Source organism: Vidua macroura, chromosome 4 (assembly GCF_024509145.1).
Source record: "Vidua macroura isolate BioBank_ID:100142 chromosome 4, ASM2450914v1, whole genome shotgun sequence".
NCBI classification, from domain to species: Eukaryota; Metazoa; Chordata; class Aves; order Passeriformes; family Viduidae; genus Vidua; species Vidua macroura.
Window position 1 is genome coordinate 55,483,834 of NC_071574.1, and position 18,625 is coordinate 55,502,458.

An 18,625-nucleotide genomic window follows, 5' to 3' on the forward strand; every position below is an offset into this window, starting at 1 on the left:
AGACCAGAACACTTCCATTTAAGTGTCCAGCAGGAATGGTTTCAGCAAAGGGCACAAGAAGCCTCACAGAAAAAAAAAGTTCAAATGTGGTATAATTTTAGCCTCAGTTTCCACCTCAGCTCTCCATGTACTCTCTTCTTCATCACTTAATAAAATATGTGGGTCCTTTTCAAAAATCTGAGTGCTCTTCAGTATACCAACAATAAGAAGCCATACTGCTATAAATTTTTTCAGCAATAGACAGTTTATTAAAAAAAAACCACGAGAAGATTGAATTCCCAAACCTCTGAGTAGGACACTAACCTATAAATCCCACATACACAGTTGCCAGCAGTAACAGATCGTAGCAAATAGACTGTGCAACGTCAGATCCCACTGTCTGCCCTCTGCTGAGAATATTATAGACCAGGTGATTGTCTCTGTGAAGTCTGGAAATGCTTTCAATAGTGCAAAAGCAGACACACAGACACACCTCAGGTCTACCATATGTGTAGAATAAATACCTGGTTGATTCTGAAAAGTTCAGAGCTCTTAAAAATTCTGGCAATGTGCATTTCACTTCTGCTTAACTAAGGTAAGCCTACAAAGTGTAAAAGTGACGTCTCACTACTTCAAATAATTGTTTCCTATTTCAACAACTCAGATAATTAAAAATGTTTCATTGATCTCCAACAGGCTGCCTAGAGACAATCACGAAGACTCCTACAAAACTTTGCATATTGTCACAGTCTAAGATATCCAGAGGTGAAATATGCCATCTCTTAGCTCTTTAACACTGTAAAGTAAATCAATCTCCAAAAAAATCCAAATTATCACTCTCTTTTCCTTATGAAAAGTCAGATAGCTCACTACAGCAATAACAGGACTAGTTCACCATATAAGTATATAAACAACTCCTCATTCTTTTTGATGTCTCACATCCAAATTACTCTTTCAAACCTCCAAAACAATTCAGCCCTACCTAATGACAGTCATAAGAGAAAGTCAAAAGCTGCTGTGTAGGTGAACCTTAATTTTTCCTTCCATAGGTGCACAAGGGTCTTTTTGTTCTTAGAATGATGACACCAGTACCACCAAAGTGGCATCATCACTTTCTCCTACGTGTTACTGAGTCTCAACAGGTACTGCATAAAAACTTGCTTCAGTCACAGCTATCTTGCAAGAAATTCAGCTTCTGTCAACACTAAACTTAAGGTTTAGCCTTTGTTTAGTAGAAGATATTACCCTTAGTCTACCTCCAGAAAGTGGTGGGACTTTGTTCTTAGACTTTTGAAATCTTCTGGGACCTACCATAACTTGCAGTTTCAGGGAGCTGTTTGAAGAACTATGAACCAGGTTCCTAGAGAATAATGCAATATAGTGACAAAATGACCTGGGCGGGGACATAAATTACAGGGACAACTGAATAAAGATGGCTCTTGTTCCTTGTCTAATAGTACAAGTTCATATCTCTAGCCAAAGCCACAATAGTTAATTGGTTTCTTTTTCAACACAAATAAGTTCACTTAAGGAAAGAATATACAAATATTTTCTATCAAGCAATGAAATTTACCCCAGAAAAAACTACTTCCTTTCTTGAAGCCATGAGAGATTCCAGTCCCATGCCCTTGCAAGCTAAGAAAAACACAAATCCTTAGAACAAATAAAACAAGAGACATCAAGTTATGTAATTCTTTAATAAAACACTTAAATAAATCTGAGATTCTTAAGGAGAGTTTTGTAGTGACTTGGTCATTTAACTATGTGCTTGGACTCAACACCTTTTGTTTCACATTTTGTCTGCTTTCCACTTTGTGGCAGCAAAATAATTTTTATTCAAGATCACTGAAATTGGAGAGAAATTCTACTGCATGTGAAAAAGAAGGAAATATATCCTGAGCTTCAGTTTGTGAATGATGGGGCAACAATTCAAAAGCTTCCCATTTCAGTCCTGCATGCCCAAATTATTTCACTGGCATTTTGGCTGACATAGGTGAATAAAATAATCTGAGGAATCCAAGCTTGAAGTCTTCTAACACCAACCAAACATTACTGCCAGTAAAATGTCTGGATCTTAAAAATTGAGGTACATCCAAAAGAAGTTTAGGGATTGAGTTAAAATACCTATTGAATCTTTTCACAGAAAATTTTAAAACAAAATCCAACAAAAGATTTCAAGTTGAATTTCATTTGGGTGTTTGCTAATTTCATCCAGCTATGGAATTTAAGAAATTTAGTAGAGTTATGGGGATGTTTCTTCCTTTACTTTTTTCATGTCTATTGTTTAACTTACTCAACAAACTTCCTTCCAGTTGGGAAACCTAGGGAGCAACAAGCATTATGACTCTGGTGCCCTTGATAGTGATGAAGTTATAGAACAGGAAATAAGCTCTTTGTACGTGATGATAAAATTATAAAATTTTATGGTACACTTTCTTAAAAGGAGGAAAGAAATAAGAATACAAAACTAAATATTTGCCCCTTATTTTTAGAGGAAAATTCATTTAATGTCAAAGTCCATGATGGAATTGCAACAGGATTTTAAGATTTTGTTTTAATTAGCTTTCTTTTTCTTCACCTGCTGTATTCACTACTCTGTCAGAGCTAGCATGCATGAATTTTTCTTGCACAACACTTGCAAGAACTTGAACATAATGGCTGAAGACATTTGAGGATCATGACAGATTTTACATTTTAAAAGTGAAGCGGTAGCAGCTAGGAGAGTGTAATCTACCAGACCACCAGGGTCCACAGATTTCTAGTGTGTTGGGGTAATTCCTAGATTAATTTCCAATTGCTTTGCTTCATATTTGTGTCATATTTTATTTCTGTCATCTGTATGTTCTTTTCCTTTTTGCTACCTTTTCTTTACGTAACCTCTTTGGTCTCAGATGGGCATTCCTCATATTTTATCACTGTAATGCCTTCAAAACAAGCAACTTTACTGGTTAAAGTTAATTAACTGTATCTAAAACATCTACAGAAAAATAACATCAACAGTATCTCCCTTTGTACCTGTTGTGAAATGCAAAGTATTTCTCCTGAGCAACATAGCCCAAGGTCTCGGTACTACTGCTCTTTCATATTGATCACAATTCCTTGCTGCGGGAATTCTACCTAAAAAAATTATTAATCCCTTGCTTTTGTCTTCTTATTTCTCTCCAAAAAAGGAAATAACCTATTTCAAGAGACCAAAGATTCCTCACTGCCCAGGAGTCATGACAAATTCAGCCCTGGGGAGGAGCAGTGGCTCTATGTTAGCCAAAGTATACACTGAAATGCTGTTCTGGCACTTATGGTTTCCAAAGAAGTGTCATATGAAAAGATGTCACTTGGTACTTGATAGTTTAATCAAACCCTCAGGGATAGAAGACATTAATTATCTTGTAGTACAAAAACATTATTCCCTTCCCAAAGTGACATCATTTCAGTATGACAAATGCATCACCCTTTCAGTTTTCTGACTGGAAAGCTAACACCAAATAGTTCATCAGCAGTATCATTTCATCTTTAAAGCATTGTTTCTTGGGTGAAAAATATTACACAAATGAATAATATTGCCATGAGCACGGAGGTGAAAGTCAGGCCTCTGAAACAGATTGAAGCCTCTCCCATCCTGCCATCTTTTCCTTAGCAGTTGTTAAGCAACAGGTTATTCTCAGGTCTTACTTACCTAACCATGGCATTGGTTTCCTTTTACCTATCTACAGATGTTTAGGTCTCTGTGAGATCACTTTTCACACAATGAGTGCTCAACTCAGTGTGCTTGGTTTTCCATTTAAATGTGCTCTGCTGAGGGGCAAACTCAGTCTGGGTTTGCAGGGAGACCTCAGTTCAAAGCAGCACAAGCATTTTGATATATCCAGAAGGCCAGGCTGGTGCTGAGGGTTTGCACTCACCTTTTACAAATGGCTCTGCTTGCTGCCTGGCCAGATGATAATTTCGTCTGGCTGCACCCAAGGGACATCAGTGCTCCTGAAGCATCTCTAGCTGTCCAGGAACACAGCCAGACTCCAGAAGCCACCCTCTTCTGGCAGAAGCATTACAATCTGGTATTTGATTAAATCCCAGGTTTATGACCCAGAGAAAGCCCTCGGGGAAGCAGGGAGCAGGCAGTTGTGGCCATCCCCAGGCCCACAGCAGCTGCCAGTGGGACCCCTGCACAGGCTGGAGCTGGTGCTGCAGAGCCGAAGTGGCCCTGAGGGCTCCCACATTTCACCCTGTCCAGGACCCCATTTCATTATCCCCTGGGGTCATTGGTCCCTGCCCCAGTGACACCGCAGCAGGACTGGTCTCCAGCTCCCCACAGCCCTGCCCTGCCCAGCCACAGCCACCACGTCCTGGTGCAGCCCCAGCCCTGGGAGGATGCCTGGTGCCCAGGGCAGGCGCCCCCAGGCCGCCTTCTCCTGGCAGGGGCGGTGGGACAGAGCCTGGCTGCCAGGCTCACAGCAGTCAGCAACAATCAGCACCATCCAAAACGGGGGCTCTCGCCAGCAGCCCGTCAGGCAACAAAAGCATCCTGGCACCATTTTAGCTGAGGAAAACAGAAAGAGCTCTTGGAGCTGCTGTAAAGCGTTGATAGCTACCAGCATGGCTTTCATTTGTTTCTGAGAATGTCCTTACATGCAGCCATTACTATGCAAGGGGTACATTTCATTGCAAACAGCTCCGTTTCTGCTTTAGATGGAAGCTTCTTGGGTATTTCAGAGGGTCTGGTTAACTAGGGTTTGCTGAAAATGGCCATTCCAGTGGTCAAGGTCCATGGTGCCTGGGCTGGCACCCCTGCATGTAATCAGCAGATGTCATCCCAGTGGAAACCCTGCAGCAAAGTGTCAGTTTGGGAATAACACTTGGGATGCCTGTCCCTTGAAACATAGTGAGAGAACGTCTGACTCCCAAGAGCAACACAAAGCTGTCATACATGGTCCTCTGGAAAGCTGGGCCCTTAACAAGCACACAGGCATTTAAACAAGGTGCAAGATTTGGCTTAGACAGTGTTTGCACAGGGCAAGCAAGACACAGCACCCACTCCCAAGGAGCACTACAGCTTCTGGCAGCACTGTGCAGACCCTGCATGGTTCCTCAGCGGGGTGCTTGGGAAGAAGAAACAAAGCATGAGACAAAGAGAAGGAGACACAACAGACTCTTAGTCGTAAAGCTTAACAAGGGGTGAATGAAAGCAGGGTGAAAATATGGATTTTTGTCTTGATGTACAAACACAGAGGTTTCCTCCTTTCATGTGGAAGTGAGAGCCTGGCCATGCATGGGCAAATATTGCATGGAGTTTCATATCCCCAGATTCATCCACTCATACAAGCATGTTTTGTACCACGGACCTGTGCTGCTCTCTGACACACCGGCTTTTCCCCACATGGCTGGCAGATATTGTAATGGCATAGGTACTTCCACAGTGGTTTAGTCTCCTACCCACACTTTTCTGAGTGATAGCAGAGAGAAGAAAGGAGAGAAGAAAGGGCAAATACCATAAATCACAGTATTCTCCAGCAATTCTGCTTTGCATGTAAGTTCAGAAAAGTTAGAAAGGATTTCCTCTCCTACACAGGGCCATTTTCTCCTTATTCATATCTGTTGGTTTGTCCCAAGTTGCAATCCTATGATCTCACAACCTGCAGTTTTACCTTTACTTGTGCTTTATTGTTCAGCACTGCATATACTACCTTGTTCCCTTGACCTGCCTATGTGACGTTTAGCTCCACTGGTCTTCCAGCTCAAGCCTGTGCCATCTTGGCATAAATAGGTGCTTAACTGCACACCAGCACTCCTCTGTCCAGGAAGCCAGTACACTGACTCACAGGGTTTATTACAAGGTCCATTGCAGACAGATGTTTTGGCACTCAGGGCCAACTGGAAGCTACATGGCCATTTTAGAGAAGTGTTAAGCCACAGCTGCAAGTTTATGAGTTGGGCTTTGCAACCTGCTAATTACAGGCACAGTTGAGAGCACATACAGAGGAAGCTCCTATCTGCTGGTGAGTGACCACACAGCTATAGATACAGTATAAGGAAGTGAGTAACAATAAGAAAAGCAAAAATTTTCTGGAATGAAGATACCTGGTACGCTTCACTTTGATGAAGTTCAAAGATGGGAAATTAAACTTTATGAAATCCAGCAATGAGGAAATAAACATGTATCACTGTAATAAGGTTATTAATCACGGAAGACTGAATGTCCTGTTTAAAATGAGCAGGATAAGGTAATAAAGACTATCAGTGGAAAGTGAAACATCACAAAAAAGTGGGCTATCAAAATAACTGATTTTTTACATGACAGCTTGATCTGCACTAGTGGGGGAGAAAAGTGTTTTTTGACAAGTAGCACCTGTACATCAAAGCAGACTGCAGTTTATTAGATTATTATCTCTTTTATTAGATTAAATCAGACTACGTGTACCAAGCCTCGGATATGGAGAAAAAAAAATGCAGCTTCAGAGGATAACAGGTAAAGTTTCCTGTGAGCCTCTGGAGCCTTCCTGGATTCTGCCCTGCTTAGATCTCAAAGCTTCATTGGTGGTTCATCTTACTCCACCCTTCTTTGTCCTCATGCTTCCCAGCATTTGGTGCTGTTGGTAGTGATTAGGATCTGTTTAATGTTCAGGTGACTTAAATTACTCCTTCATGGCTGATAGCCACCTCCTTCCCACCCTCAGCTAAGATGTAATACTTCTCAATAGATGAAAAGCATGTATGTCTTGCCTGGACTAAGATTTACTTACACCCCCCAGAGATGTTTCAGGGTGAGGTATTTTACTTTACCCTGAAGTTAAACAGGAGCAGGCATTTAGATACAGACTTACTTCATTCTGTCTTAGGGAAGAGAGGGATAGGATAACATAGGATTAACATGTGCATTATCTTACTTGTGCTTGTCACAGACATAAGTTTTTACTATTCTTAAACTGTTCAGGTTCCTCATAACATGGAAGAGGAAGTACAGCCTGCTTTCTGTGATTCCTTTCATGTCTTCACTGCCTTGTAGCTTCAAGGCTGATGCTTTAAATCTTTAACTTCTTTTCTTCTAATTTTCCTCCCTAGGGTCTCTTTCCTCTTTCAGGCTTACCTGTAAAGCTCATCAGGAAGTGGTGGTAAGACCACAAGTCTCAATACTTGAATTACTAGCCAGGCATCAGCAAGTATCTGCCTACACACAACTACACATCTGCAGGAAGGAAGGGGTGAAACCACCTTAGATTGAAATCACAACCTGCCCGGCTGTAGCTCACAGTGCCTTGTAAGTAAAAATGCAAAAGATACATATAACTTGCCAAAAAAAGTCTCTGTCTTACCACTTAATTGTACATGGCAACTAAGGGAGCCCAAACACTGTAAAAATCAGTCTAATATAGGAAGTCTCTTATGTGATGAGGGACCTATAATACAGTGTACTGTCTTTATATTTTCCTATGCACTCAAAGGATATGCATCTGGAATGGTTACACATTTTCAGCTTATAAAAACTAACTGTATATTTATTAATCAATAGAAGTCAAACTAATTCCTGCATCCTACATCAAAACCATACTTTGATAATCAAATTACATGTTTAACACTAGCCCATAGAATATAAGCTCTGACAGGTCCTGATTCAGCCTCCTCAGCTTCCAGTGAAATTCAGTCTCATTCAGCCTTGGATTAAACTTGAAGAACTGTACACAGCAAAATGGTGTGTGGGGGGAAAGGGCAGGAGAGCTGCAGCCAGCACACCGGACTGTGTTGTCTGACAGCTTTCCAGGCACAATGTCGAAATGCCCTGAAGGTGTTACAAAGTGATACCATGCTAAGTAAAGGCCACTAAATGGGTTTGATCTATTCTGACAGTCTCAGTTCTCCACAGCTAGAGGGAGGGAAACAAAGTGTCATATGGACAGATCTCCAGACACCACCCAGTGTGTCCACCTTATTATTTCTTCTGGCTTTTGTTTTTTTTTACACAGGCTTGGAATTTATATTATTTCTTTCTTCTTTATCATAGTTGAAGATTTACATTCCTCCTCAATGTGGTCATTTGTCATAGATATATTTTGGGTTCCTATCTGCTAAAAAGCATAAAACCGCAACAAATCCCATATCATAAGCATTGTTCAGTCCCTCCCAGGGTCAAGCAGTCTTGCAGAGCAAGCTATTGCATAGGGAGGACTCTGTGATGTGCAAACCCCATCTGCCCCCGAAGTGTGTGTGCAGCACCGGGCCAGCAGCGTGCTGAGCCACGCCTCTGTTCCACGGAGACACTTTCCACATTTATTGTTCTTGATTAGAAAAACATCCCAAATTCTAGAATTGACATTTAAGACTGAATAAAGTTCCAGTTTGGTTTTATCAGGGCAAACTTTAAACTATATTGTCTAATAGCTTTTGTTACTGTATTTCCTTTATGAGTGTGAGTGGGAAGAGCATTAAGGAAGGCTATAAATCAAATGCATACTTCTGGTGAGTGCAGGAAATCCTTTATGTTTCATAGAAGTAGAAATAAATGTGAATCTATTCACATTGTCTACATTTTAAACATCATCCAAGGTAGTATTTCTAGAAGCAAAATTATCAGAAGAAATCAAAGGAAAAAAAATCCCCCTAAAATACAGTGGTGTCTAAAGCACTAATTAAAAGCCATTGCCTCCTACACATATAAGACAGAAGAGACAAAAAAAAACCAGCATTTTTGTTTTCTTTTGTTTTTTTGAGGGGCTAGGGTATAAAAGAAACACCATGGTGTTGAGATTTAAGACAATTCTCTTAACACTGATGGCGTGCCAGCATGTCCACTGGAAAATAACCTGCCCTTAGTGACTAATTCTCAACAGAAAACTTGGCTACTTCCCAAAATGTACATATCCCTACATGTATGCAGGAAATCATTTTCAGCAAACCCAGAGCTGGCCTAGCAGGATGGGAGATTCTGAGCAAGGCCCCATTGATACATTCTATTGGAATGGGTTAAAAGACACTCATAGCAGCATGTTATGGATGACACCAGGGAGAATTTAAATATGCAGCATAATGGTAAAGCAATTAATAAGAGCAGTTGCTAACAGTTGCACAACAGAGGAGTGTTTTAAAATTCCTGTGCTCTTTAACAATAATGCGGAGAGACGCTGTGAAGGGGAAGGGGGGGAAAGCCTGGCGTGGAAGGGACATTCCTTCAGTTCCTCTCAAAAGTTTGAAAAAAACCTCTGGATAGGAAAATACTATTGAGCAGCCAATTCTTTCCACATTTGGCTAAGCCCAATGCCCAAAATACACAGAACACTACTTCACTTTGAAAGGATTGCAATACTCCTATCTGAGTCATCTGAAAGCAAATAAAATGAGACCTAAACAAATAAACCTAATTGTGCATGGAAACAAATCCAGCTCTCCAGCTTGGCCATGCCTTTGTTTTTGTTAGTTTAAAGCCTACATATGCCGTTTTAGTGGCATCAGGAGTTATACAAATATTGACAACAAATTGCCAAATGTTGTTTTTTTCCCCTTTAGTGCAGAGAGTAAAGAAGCTGGGGTAATGCTTCTAGGAACCTTCCCCAGTGCACTGAACCAAATCACAGCTTGATGGGATCCACTCCAGCCTCTTCTCTGAAGAGTAGACACTAATGAGATTGAGGTTGTTGATTGTTATCGTCAGAGACCTTTATTTTTCACTCATGAACTCTGCTGAACACAAATCCAGGCTTTCGAAACGTAGCTCAAATGTTTGCACCATAGCCAGGGCATTGTCACATGCTCTGTCCTCCACCCCGTGATTTGTTGCTAGCTTGTGTCATCCTTAACCTGCTTCTGGTGGTTTGGCCAGGAGAGAAACAAATAATGATGACAACTGAGAAAACCAAGCTGCTCTCTGACATCGTTCTTTTAAAATGCTATTGCTACTTGCTGGCTGTGGAGAAGGGGCAGTTGCCTTGAGATAGAAATCACTCATGAAATCCTGCTGTCATCTGTCAAAGGTATATTTCCATCAAGTTGGTCTGAATCCCTAGCAGCTTGATAGAAAAAATGAGAATATGTCAAATCTTGATCTGTCACAAGCCAAAGTTAGGAAAAAGATATTTACATTTGACTTTTAAATGAATCCCAGACTTTCCTCTCACAGAGAGCCAATAAATTAACACATTTTCTTCCTCTTTGCTTCACGTTCACAAAACGCCCTTAACTTTTATTATTCTATCTGGCTGGATAACAAGGTTTTCATTTTGCAAAACCATAAATTTTTAGTACCAGAAAAAAAGAAAAAGAGGAATTTTAGAACTGGATAAAGACTCAAGAGTTTTCACACAAAGAAGGCACAGAAATCAGACTCATGCATCCTCCTCAAAAGCCTGACAGTTAAGACACTTATCTACAGTACTGGAAAGATTGATATTGCTGTTTCTTCTTATTCATCCAGAGAACTTACAACTTGGTTTTGTACATCTCAGTGATCACCTAATGATCAGGTTATTGAACACCCTACGATATACTTCTCTTTTTCTCCTTTTCATCAGAAATTGCATTCTACACATAAGAAACTCCCCAACGAATTGCATCACAAGTACTGAATTTCCATGAAAAGTTTCAGGGTTTAGTGTTAAGATCCCCAGCAAAAAAAAGCTCTTGACTAACTGTAAACCTCGTAGCTTTGACTGCTATACTATCCACTCTTCAGTTATTATAGTGTTACCTGCTCACCATATGCAGGGAGACCTCAGTGTATTCAGGAAGCCACATGCAGAAGCATCTGCAAAGGCTTTCTGTACTGCATTGCTTATCACAGTGCAAGCACCCCCAAGCACTTACACAGCAGAGGGTGGATCACTAAATCAGTGAAAAGGATAGCAGAAAGGCATGAGAACTTGGGGGGTTGTGAGAAAGTGAAGGAAAAAAGATCTTCTCTATTTCACTAACTCTGGACCTTCGTAAAAAACCAACACAATGCTTGGGACTGTTCGTGCTGTGAGCAAACACTGAAATATGACAAGGCATCAAGGCATGTTGTGTTACATGATATTCAGGCAGCTGCTGTGATGGCAGTTTCAATCCACCAACTGGTGCAACGAAACAAATCTGAAATGTAAAAGCTAGATTTCCACCAAAATATTTCATTAATATTACATGCATGTAAGTCAGGGAACTCAGACTTCTAATCCCCACAGCTACCCTAAGTCAGCCCTGAAGGACAAAGCAACAATGCAGCTGCACAGACAGGGGCTCAGAAGGTATTCTAGGTTTCAGTTTCCTGACTGAAGTATGCAAATTTCTCTATCAATGTTCTGTTGGCATATTTTCTTTGAAATTCGTTGAAGGGGGAAAATACACATTGTTTTTCAGAGGAATGTAAGTATGAAATGACTGTATACCAACATATGAAGATAGCCAGATATAGCCAAATTTGTGTGAACTCCTACTAGTGGAAAGTTTCACCCTGCAGAACAGACCTCAGCAATATGTTTTAGGTCAGAGGAGGAGAAGAGAGCTGAATCTTCTTCTGTCCTTGACTGCAAATTGAGAACCAAGGAGCTTCCACAGCATATGCCAACCTCAAAACCTGTCCTGCACTTGCAGCAGTCCCATGCCTGTCACTCGGAATCCCCACTGGCCAGTCTATCAGCACAGAGTTGGTTGGCATAAGCCCTTACAGCTAAAGTACCCTGCAGGTCCCACACCATGGGGGAGGAGGTTGACCTACCCCCAAAAGTCACCCACCAAAGCAGAAGAAAGGCATACTTCCAAGTGAAAGAGAGGGAGCAGGTGAGCAGGTTTTGTCTGATTTAGCAAAACACTTTCTCTACACGGAAATGTCCATTCAAATCACTTTTAAATTTCCCTAGATTAAAGCAACAGGGAATAAGTAGAAAGGAGAGCAGCAGCTGAAGCTGTCCATAAAACAGGATACGTGTGGATAACGGAACAGCAGATGTAAGCGCACCTCACCAGCCTGCTCTCTCCTCATGTCTCTTTCTCTCACACACTCACCCACTCTTCCTTGGGCTGGGCACCTGCTTGTCCACTGAGGCAAGTCAATTAAAAAACAAATTTAAACTATAATTATCACAGATAGGAAGGAGGACAGACATCACAGATAGCTGTCTGAAGACAGCTACTACTTCCAGCTGGAACTGCACAGGGGCACTGCATGTTGTCCCTCCTGGCCCTCCCTCCCGCTGGCTCCCGCATCCCCCAGGTCCCATGATGTGGGGATGTCAGTCTCCCACCACAGCACACAAACTGCCCACGAGCATGACAAGGCAACTGTCATTTTCCACCCTGGCTGCCACTGTGGGTGGTCATGTTGGTGTCTGCTCGCATTTGCATGGTACTGGATGCTGTGGCGTGTACAAACTGTTCCATGTGGCATGTGGAGGGAGAGAGCCATGCTAGCAGTGCATTACAAAGCTGCATTTATGTTACTATATAGAGCCCCTGGTCTGTATTTTTCTTAGCATGCCTATTAGAAGGATAAATGAGAAAAATCCTACTTCTCTGTTCTTGAAAGTGCAGGAAGAGTGGCTGCTAGCAAGACTGTGCCCTTCACCTTGGAGTTTCTACCTGTCACTCTTCTGCTTGGTATTTGTCACATGCTTAACTCCTCTAAGGTCTTAAGTTTTCATTTAAATAACTTTTATTCCTTAACTTTCTAGGCTATGTCCTTGTTTAATATCTGATCTTTTCCAGCTAATGAGTTGACTGCTATTTCTGAGACACTGTCAAGTTATTTACCTCGCTGAAGTGACTTAAGTTCCTCCCCTCACACCCCCCATCCACCCCCTGTCTGTCTGGTTTCCCCCTCTAGTCTAGCTGAAGTGACAAACTCTCTACCCTAGCCAAACATTTGTTTTTACAAGGTATTTTTATACCATCACCTCTTCCCTGCATCTCCCCCGCCCACCCACCACAAACATATGCTGTAGTGGGAGGACATACTGGTTTCACATAATTTGCAATGTTAAGGTGACAAATTTCCCCTCCTTCAAGTTTTTTTTTTTAAGATCTGGTTTGTAAAATGCAAAGGGTAATGGGTTGGTTTCTCTTTGCCTTTTTTACCCTGTGCATGGTGACGTCCTGCCTCGCATAGAAGTCAGTGGAAGAGAAAACAAAAACCACTTGATTTATATTATTCAAAGCCTATTTATGCTATAATAAGATACACAAATAGACAAAAGTAATATTGTCTAGATTGATGAATTTCTTTTATTCATCCCAAGAAAGACAGGAATTATGATAATTTCTGAGAAAGTAGGCAAATGTAACCACTTTACTGACTTCATTAGCTGGTCCCAGTATGTTTTTCTCTGTATTAAAATCCACATGCAGTCACATTCATGCAGTAAAAACAACCTCAAGCACTCTAAGCTTCAGGCTTGGAACCATGGAAAACATGACTATGGCCTTCATCATACCCAATTAGGGGTACATGTAATCCACAGTGATTCTGGTGTGGTGGATAAATGCCTAAGCCAGCTTTAAAGCAGGCAAGAACAATCTAGTTAAAACAGCACAGAGCCCGAATTGGGCTCAGCCACTCTAAATATTTACCATATTCTGAACAGGAGGTTGCAGGGGCATGCATAGTACTACAATTGGAGAACTTCCAGTACCTGCATTCACCACTGCAAAGCAAGGTCTGATGTGTGCTAAACATCCTGGTCATTCTAGCAGCATACATGCATGGAATGGGCCAAATGAAGGCTGTTTATAAAAGCACTGAGTTTATGTGGTAGGATGACTGAAAAAGGCCTTTTATATGTGCACGGTATCTAATCAGCACACACCATTAGACTTTCTGAAGTGGGATAAAGTCTTTATTTCTCACCATAAGACCAAATTGAATACTATTCAAGAATATAATCTGCATTTTAATTCCCATTTTATGCAGAACTTTTAGTGCAGCATGAAACAACAACAAAAAATTATGCATCAATAAGGCATCCTTGTTAATTTAATCTTGTGACTTTGTCTCATATAAGAAGGACAAAGATAGATAAATTTGAAAAACAAAACAGGGTAGGTCATCTCACTGCCAGCAGCAGAGGAACAAAATGGGAAAGTACTAAACAGTGAAATTTATTTATACTGTGCAGCAACAGGCTCCAGAGGACAAATTGTTAACAGAAGGAGCCACTCATAGCACATGCAAAGCTTCTCTCAAATCAAACAGATACGGCTGTCACTGTGGGAAGCCAAGGAGCAGAGAGAATGAAAGAGAGAGGAAAAAAACCTCTCCACGGACTGAAAACATTTTGTAGTTAAGGGACTCAGAGTAGAACATGGGTAGTGCCTTCAGTTTCCCTGTGGTTCTAGCAAAGTCATCTGGGGAAAATGTCTGCAGAAAACCACCAGGAGTGAGCTAAGCAAATGAGAAGGGAAAAAGCAATTTTCTCAGTAAAATGCGTAGAAGCTGGAAGGAACTGGATGTCTATTCCAAGAATTTTCAGATTGCCCTCTTTTGTATGTTGAGGAAAAATGAGTAGAGGATCACCAGACCATCAGGGAGGAGCCACTCACCCCAGTTGTCTGGGGATAGTCTGGCAAAGAAGATCCATCCTCCAATCATTCTGGAGCTATCAGCCTCCAGAGCTCTGCTGGAAATAGTTCAGGGCAGTGCAGTTCTTCTGGCTTTTAAATCATTGCCAAACCTCTGGCACATCCTCGGAAGCAGGTGATATTTATTTGGAAGCATGTTCTTTTCTAGAAAAACAACATGTTGCATTAACACCCTCCTGTTGGCTAAAGGTACAGCCCTTTTCTGTATGCCTTTGCAGACTAACAGGTGACCTCTGCGTCTCAAAAGAAGCATCCAAAGATGTATCTGCTGGTCCGTGAGGAAAATATCCACACACGTGAAGAGACTACTTCTCTCCCTTCTAGGTCACCAGACATTTTCCTGTATCAGACATTATCTGAACATTCACTCAGCAGTTGGACATGGCACAACCTAGCCTGAACCTATTCTCACTAGTGACAATCTACACAATATTTCACTTTTCCCATTTATGTCCCCTCAAAAGCAGCAGTAGAAAAGAGAAATGTATCTTTGGGACTGATCTTTTGTCTTCAGTCTAGGTCACAGATCTTCTTGCCTCCTAAAAATAAGACAAATGTATTTTTATACTCAAGTGACCACAGCTCATATGTACCTACCTGAGCTAGCCACACAGTGGCCTGCTCAGGTCCTGTTACCAACATAACTGCATCAGCATGAGCTTGGCACCAGCTGCAGAAACCATCTTTGCAGTTAAGGAAACAGTTGGCCAAGCAGCCACAGCAGTCCCAAACTCAGTGTAGGCTGTATGGACAGCAGCATCCAAAACCTGCCTCAAATACATCTGCAAACACAGTCATTAGCCTGTCCTTCTTAATGTCTTCAAAATGTTCAGAGATTTTGGGTTAAAGATGCTGCATCAGCACAAAAGCATTCCCAGAGCAGTAAACATACTTGGCTGGACCACTGCCTTTGTTTGAGCTCTGATTTGCTTCAAGTAAATGCAGTCATTTATTGCATGTTTCACCTTCTTGTGGGACAGCTGCTGTCTGCAAGAAGCCAAATAGCAGACAGACTCTCAGTCCTCCTGAGATACCTCTGGCTAACAGCATGCATAGCTTTCCTCAGAGGCCAGCATGTCACTGACCAGTTGGTTTACTCTAAAATATTGCATGCTGTAGGTGTTTCCAGCTGCCTCATGAGATATTTGTGTCAAAACCTATGTTCCTGAGGAGCCTGTGCCATCTGAACCATGTTTTATACCTACCCCAGGAGCAATATGTTCCTTTTTAAGTAGTTCTCTTCATATCACAAACCAGAGAATATAGACAGAAATTACCAGCTTTTCAGGGAAGGCCCGAAGTAGGGTGGAAGCAGAGGCTTTGAGAGTTCATAACACTGCTTATCTTATGAGGAGAACATCTCTTTGGGAACAGGGAAGGATATGAAGAAAATTATAAATAGAGGAAGACCACAAGGAAGTCAAAAGGTGCTGGACAGTCAAGACATACACAATGAACAAAATGCAAACACTGGCTGGAAAAGCACTGAGGAATTTACATTTCATTCAAAACACAGTAAGCCAATAAAAATATTCTAAGGCAAAAGTAGATATGGCAGGAGCCAAAGGAATTTTTGCTGTAAGACTGTCAGAGGACTGAATGGAAAATACAGAAAGCAGGACTGCTGCAGGCTGTAGGAATTTGGCTGCAAGAAGTCCCATCTGAATCATGCTGCTCACCATATAGGGGGCAGTGTTAGAGATGAGGTCTGAGGGCGTCGTGAAGCTGCAAAAGAGAGGGAAGCTGGAGCAACCTTTGAAATAGACAACACACATTGCTCCTCCAAAGTATGGAATATGTTAAGGTTATGCCTAGATTCTGTATAATGTACTTTTGGAGAAGGTGAGCCAGACTTACTGCTTTAGATGTCTGTAGAGTTTGGTTACTTTCATTGTCTGCAAAAGAGCTGCTCTCAGTTTACACCAGCTTAAGCCTTGTACCCCCACTCTGCACTCAGTATTAGCCATCTTAGATTTAACCACATAACAGCTTCGAGAAAAAGGAGAAAGTTATGCCAATCCAGACAGGAGTTCCTCTGTGGCCATCCCACTCAGAGAAGTTTTGGATATCACAAACAGATAGTGACGGATGGTGGCACACAGAGACCCCTGTGCTAAACTAAAGCCCAGCAGCTGAGGGTCTCTTTATATATCTTTGAAGGTGGGCTCACATCTATTCCTCCATTTCAGCTTTCAAAAGTTCGAGGAGAAAGAGCTGGGGGTTGATGACTGTTTGTTTGGTTTTTTAATCTTTAGCCAAACTGTTTTCTTTTATTTTAACATGCTGTATTTGCCTGGCCATAAACCCCTGTCACAGGTTTCTTTTGTATAGATACAGGTTTCTTGTGGAAACCCGCCCCAGTCACTGAACTATCTCAGGCAGCTTGCTGCACTCTAAGATAAAACAGAATAGAAATATCACTACCTTTTATTGAAGGCTGAACAGTAGGAGCTGCTTCCACAAGGGCAAGATACACTCTTAAATTGGCAAACCGTATCTGGTCTATGTGACAAGCAGAAACTCCCCATTGTCCCTAGGCTCTGCACCTGAGGAGTTGTTTGCCTCAGTGTAGTGCAGAAAACAGTTCTTGCACCTGCATCACACTGCCTGTAAGAACACAGCCTGCTCCAGGACTCACACTACCAAGCTGAGCTCCAGGAAGTGGGGACAAAGCAGAGCACACTTAAGGAGTTGATGTGATGAACAACAAACAGAAGTGTGATTGTGGCTAAAGGGAAACTGAGGACTCTATTCCTATGTGTACCTATGTGTTCAAGAAAAAGCCCTTACTCCTTTTAATGGGCAGTATTCAGTGACTGACTTGAGGACCACCCTCTCTTTAGATAAGTAGATAACACCAAGTGTTAACAGGAAGCAAGAAGTGTGGGCAGAGAGCAAATGTAGCCACAAACATGGCCACTCATGTAGTCTGTACAAGTCTGGTGCACCAATAAATGTGTAAAAGCAACAACAGCTTTTGCAGGAGATAATTGATTACCCAAAGGCAAGTAAGGTGATCTTGCCATTGGTACACTCTGCAGGCAGGTGGAAGACTACCAGGGATTAAATCTTGGATCCTTTGCATCCCCATGGGTGTTGTAAACACCTAATGATTGGCTGGTTTTGGGGAGGAAACATACATTTCCATATCTTTGCACAACAAAACCTTCAAAAGATTTGTTTTCATCCTTGTGTAAAGAAAGGAACATAATTTTAAATCTCAGAATTTCAAGGAACAGAACGATTGTTTACGACACATGTTTGTAAAGAAAATAGTGCAGTTACGTCAAAGTTCGTAATTTACCCTTACAGTACAAAGGTAAAGAGCCTTCAAACGAGACTATTGAACTAAGAGCCAACGACAGCTACATTTTAACCTTGCATTCAAAAAAAAAAGAAAAAAGAAAAAAGAAAAAAGAAAAAACAAAACAAAACAAAAAAAAAACCAACCCTAAAAAAATTTGACCATAACTATAAGGAGGCCTACTTGCCCCATCTACTGGTCATTGGGAAGGCTGGATTTATACTGCAATTAAAAGCATTACCACCGAGGCCACAATTCAGTCAATTCTCAGGTTATCAATTCTAAATTTAAACACATGCATAAGTGCGACTGAGGGTACTAAGCACAGAAGGGCTCTACCGAACTGGAGCCTGAGGCCAGTTATTTAGCATGGCAGAAATAGAAAAACAAACAAAGAGAAAAATGTATTATTTTCAAAGGAAATACTAGGGCAGTCTATTCACTAACACTAGTTTGTTAACCTTGAAAAATTAAATAAATATGCCTTCTTTTGTTCTGAAATGGGCCAAGGTAAATTAATGCTATAAGATAGCAGCCTGCCAAACCCCTGTCACAAAGCAGCCATATATACTGCAGCTCAGTAAGGTCATCCTAAAAGGTTACCATGCCATCTTATGGATTTTTAAAATAAGCATTTGTTTAACAAATAGTTAGATAGCAAGTTAGGTTCCCTAAAGGCCTGTTGACCTTATATTTTTCTTCTCTGCATGCAGTGAATCCATCCTTCTGAAGTGGATCTATTCCTTTGAGGAACAGGCTGATGTCTAAAGGGAAAACATAAAGTTTGGGTTGACTTGATGAGACCTTTTACACTAC

General features: G+C 41.3%; 1 protein-coding gene across 1 annotated transcript in view; it reads right to left on the bottom strand.

Moving 5' to 3' along the window:
* Window positions 1-18,625, bottom strand: part of RBPJ (recombination signal binding protein for immunoglobulin kappa J region) — a 140,571-nt gene that overhangs the window by 118,973 nt on the left and 2,973 nt on the right. The gene's annotated exons all lie outside the window — the stretch shown is intronic.